This window comes from Capsicum annuum, chromosome 2 (genome assembly GCF_002878395.1).
Source record: "Capsicum annuum cultivar UCD-10X-F1 chromosome 2, UCD10Xv1.1, whole genome shotgun sequence".
Lineage (NCBI taxonomy): Eukaryota > Viridiplantae > Streptophyta > Magnoliopsida > Solanales > Solanaceae > Capsicum > Capsicum annuum.
This window is the reverse complement of record NC_061112.1, coordinates 71553159-71558579: the sequence shown is the minus strand read 5'-3', so window position 1 is coordinate 71558579 and position 5421 is coordinate 71553159.

Below are 5421 nucleotides of genomic sequence, written 5' to 3'. Positions count from 1 at the left end.
GTACAATACCGTCGTCCATAAGAAAGTTATCCAAATCCATTCCCTTTTCTAATTTCATGGGTCATGCCTCATTGTTAAGGCAATATAAACCTAAGAGTCTAGCTCCTAGAGATGTAGTTCTCTCTAATTGAGTTAGTCATAAAAGTCATGAGATAGCATAAGGACTTGAGAGGAGTCCATTACTATTTCAAGGTGTATTGATTCGAGTGTATATCTTTATCCTGATGAAATCACGCTTTTTAGCCTGAGAGACAAAGTGTATTCAGTCCTCTTTCAAAATTCTTGTTACAGATATCATGCATAAGGGTAATGATATATAGTAGAATATTGGAACTATATTTCCACCTGAGTAGTAGTATTTTTTAAAGTGTTATGACCCATTGGTAGTGAGATGGTCCAGAAGTTGGTGGCATGATGTCACAAGGATAAAAGTCAGAGTGAGGGTGACTTTTGTGTAAATAAATAGTTTTAGTTGTATAACCATTGAATGAGGGATGGTTTTCCATTTTATAGTGGTAGAATAATGTGGTAGCAATATTTGTAGATTGTATAGTAGTCTGTGAAGGAAGTTGCAGGATATGATCTTTATTTATTTAAATTAGGGAAGGAGCCTAGAGTGTATAGTTATGGTGGTTATAAAAATCAATTATATGTTATGAATGGAAAGGGAGAGACTAGTCAATAATTTATGGGTAGAGACTCATTGGTGTTTATGGAATTTAGTGATAGTAAGAATGCACACATGGGTAAGTAAGTATGATATAAGGAAGTGGAATATGTAGATTAGATCATAATGGGTATGTTATAAGATTAAGACCGACTGTCTCTATTATATGAATTCGCCCCCCCCCCCCATTATTGTCTTTTCTTTGGTAGTTGTAAGCTAGTACTGCACGTGAGAAGTTGTATGGCAGATTCTAAGGTGTGGTAGTAATATTATGGAGAGGATGAACTTGTGGGTGATAGTTAGATTAATTGGCGTACTTGGGTTGATTCCCTAATCTTATGGATTAGTATAGTATGTGGAATGCTTCATTAGTGGTATATGATTGACGTTAGACTATAGGCTTGAATGTTAGATGTGAAGTGTGGTGGTAAGAATAGTATCTTAACATTAATGAAGCATATTTTGTTGGAATTAATTAGCAATCTTGATGTGATGTGTGAAATGGCCTAGGTTGATAATTTATGAAAAGTTTAGGTGGTAATCGCTAGGTATATGTGTACAAGTGGACTAGTGTTAAAATGATGAATTATGGTTGTATCATTAAGTGGATAAGAACGTGAGTATAAAGGAATAAGTTTAACCCCAGGTAGCAGGTTCTTAGATAAAGTTTTATGTGTATAAGTGTTTGGTATACCTAGTCTGTGTTCTTGAAATTTGTAGTATGGAGACATCTGGGGAAGACTAAGAAGTTGTTGTATGGTGTTTGTTATAGAGGAATTGAGAAAATATAGGTAGGAAATATGTGCCTTTTATATAGTTTCGCAAATTTTTTCAAGTTGTAAGTTGTGTGATTAGAGGTGTAAATCTAGCATTCTATGAAATTGAAGATGGAGTTTTAAGTATTTAGAAGTGTGGGTGTCTATGCCTATGATGATGGTGGTCGTAAGTTAATAACCTTATGTGTTGGAGGAATTACGATTTAGTCTTCCTGGAAGGGAGAGGTTCTAGAAATAATTTAGTATATTTATATATTTATTGAGGGGAGTTTGTGTTAATGTGTATATTGATATCCCTTTATGATAAGGAGTGTGGATGCGTAAGCTCATGAGAGTGGGAGTTGTATAGTGATGGCTATAGGGGTTAGCGAACGTTAAGAGTAGCATTTTTTTCAGAAAGCGAGGCTTTCAGAGTGTAGTTTACCAGGGAAAGTTTAGAGTTTACGCATATGGTGATGTCTTTTTTGCATTGAGAGTTGTGGCTATAGATTTGGAGGTGAGGTTATACCTGCAAGTTTAGGAGTGTGACATTGATTTAAGGGGGAGACGATAAATTGCAGCAGTTCTTGAATTTTCTTGTGGTGTAAAGTTTCAAGTAAGAATCATGAAAAATCAATTCCTATTCATGCAAGCTCCACTTACTTCGATTTGAATATATGTATTATGTATTCACGTCTTGCCTATTCCTAGTTTGAACTCTCTATGTAACTCATCTCATGTTTCAACCTCCAAACAAGAAGCAATAATGTCCCTCAGTGATCCAATATTCCGAGTATCCAAGCCAAATATTATGTTTCTCATGATCCAAATCTATGTCTCACAGCATGTTTGATCCTGATAAAATATGTTTCTATGTGTTGTGGAATTATTTTATGCCGGAATTAGCCAAAGTGATAAAGTTTATGCTAACTCATGGAAAATTCAGTTCCTTAAATAAGGACCAATCTCGTCTAGTGGAAATCCTTGTCTTAGTTGTTAACTACATAAATTTAGGCTTCATGCCATATAGCTTGTGATATGTTCATGCATGTTTCTTATTTTGGTCTGTCCTAAGGAAACCATGTCGTGTTGTGTTCGTGCCAAACGACTCTTTACTTATGATCCAAACAGTTGATATATGAAGCACTTTGTGTCTATTCTATCGTATCTTCACCTCATGTCTCTCCTTGAGTAGTGCAATATGTATAAGTTATGGATTGATAAGTGTTACTTCTACTCATGATGTTTATGCTCGGGTCCCTTAATGACCCTCCATATATTAGTATGATGGTTGTTGTGGAAGTATGGGGATGTGTTAGGTATGGGGTAGATGTTCTTGAAGGTGAAAATTTTTATGTGATTTCTTGAGCGAAGGCTATAAGAGAAGGGAGAAGAAGGAGATGAACTTTCATTACGTGAGATAGTTAAGAAGGAGTTATGTGGTGAAAACCTTAGTGAGAATGATTGAATTGGCTAGTCTTAGTGGGGAGATCCATGAAGTGGGTGTAGAAATGGTAGGATTGAATATTGTAATTGATGAAAATACAAACCAATACACTCTGCGGTTAGTACTCTTTGTTTTTAAACTTGGGTGTGTTTGACAGTAGTGATAAAGTGAAGTAATATTCTAAATGGGGCGTAGAGTACAAGGTCCCGTAGCTAAAGCTAGCATCTCTTTCCTCCGAGTTATGCTTCAACATAAAGTACTGTGCAGTGGGACTCAAACTCTTGTGTTTAGATGTGTGATGGGAGAATTATAAGGGTAAATTATGAAGTATGTTGTTTATTTATTATTTGGGGTATAGTCGAGTAGTGTCTCAAAGTGAGATTCATTCATTTTAAATTGTACGGTGTAGAGTGCTTCTATCCCTATCTTCCGCGAAATCTTTTTTCATGATTAGTACCGATGGAAATCAAGCCTATGATCACCAAATAAACTTATACCATATGTTTTGGTGATCATGATCCCTAAAATTCATGTACAAGGTTATCTGTATGTCTGTTCAATCCCCTCATGCTTCATGCTTACACGATTCACTTGGCGACGTCATGAATGCTTTTCTTGAGGTATGTGTATGTTTCCTTCGGAGAAAATTCTTAAAGTAATGTTATGTCCTTTATTCTATATTTTTGGAACTTCAGCAAGTCCCTTCCCATCATTCGGGGACGAATGATCCCAAGGGGGAGATAATATAACACCCCGCACTTTCGGGCTAAAGTTTGAACCGTCTTTTGTACGCATATTGACCCGAACCCAATGATTCTTTGTTAATATATGTGTGATGGTCAATACTATCTTGTGTGAATACCTTTGAATATTAATTGAGATCACAAAAATCCCCTAACTCAAAGACAGATTGAAAGTTTTCCTATTGATTGAGTTTTTGTGAGCGTCTAAACTTGGGTCAACTTCCATCGACCATAACTTCTTGTATATAACGAGTTAGAGGACCTACTATATATCAAATGCAAGGTATTTGAGTCTTCTTTCCAACTCCACTGGTTTTGCCTTAATTCAATATCAGAGTAGAAAGGTTTGCTCATTGTACTTCAAATTGTTTGTCTGCCAATATGTGACGATGAGGATGACGACCTATCAACTAGGTGACGACCCATCATCCCTAGTCGTCAGCCTAGGGAAGAAAGTGGTAAAATTTATCCCAAAAGTAATGACCTAGGTGATGGCCTATCACCTGAGTGACGACCCATTAAGCTTGTTCGTCAACTGATGAAGTTCTGCAATTTTTTTGGTTTTCTTAGGGGTATTTTGGTCTTTTCCTTACCCTAAAACCTACCCCAGGAATATAAATCATATCCTACCCGTTATATCTATTTTTCTATCAGTTTTCAACATCTCAATTTTGGGTAATAAGTTATCTAAACTCATGCCTTCTTCGGGTAACCACCTAACAGCTATTAAGTCCATTTTTAACCATTTCTGAACATGCATATTTAAGAACTCAAATTCTGAAAATCTGAATGAAATCTAACTTTTATTTTGTTCTGAGTCTGTTATGGCATTAACTATACAATTCTTTCATTCAAAACAATTTTTAGACCACCAAAACATTCAACAGTATAAGAGAATTCATAATTTAAGACATATGCAAAATCATGCAAAGACTCTCTCTTTTGAACATTTTAACAAATATGTGGTGGTCAAGTATTCTGTAACAAATCATGCAATCTCTTTGAATCACACTTTTCATTTATATTAGCAAGAATCACCCTCTCTTCAGTTCACTTCCAAAATCAAGGCTTAAAAATGGTAAAGACATCTGAATCATGCTTCTCAATATGCAATTGAATAATACACAACAAATGAAAACAAGGGGTTTTATAACAAGAGAGGAATTATAATTGTTCATGCTCTCAATTCGAGATTCAAACATCAAACCATATGCATACATATAAATACATGTGAACAATAATCAAATTTAAGAGGGAAGACCTCAAGACCAAAACTTTGATATCTAGAAAGATTCATAATGCATAATTGTAGTTGAAATTTCAACACCCTTTTGTAAATTCATGATTTCTCAACATGTAAATGTTATTGAAACAATTTCATCATGCCCATGTCGTTTAGGAAAACCCCATGTACCTTAGATTACAAGTGTAATACCCTATATATTTCTAAGCTAGAAAATGAACCATTGTTCCTATGCATGAAACCTCTTATCCTGTGATTCATATTAGAGTACATGAATTAGGATGAGTATCTTAGTTATAATAGAGCTTATTATGTGTTAATCATGTTCATAAGAGTCACTTAGAGTAAGCCAAGCTAAGAACTTTTGAATCCACCAAGTTTTCATGTGTGATTTCACATAGGTCCTCTTTGAACGAGCATAACTTGGTTTATAGATAATATTTTTGCAGATTTATACCCTCCAAATTGTAGAGAATTTAATAAGACTTTCGTCGATACCAAATCACCTAAAACAAACTCCCAGTGAAGTAGTTATCAATTTAAAGTTTTAGCAGCGTCATTTTGGT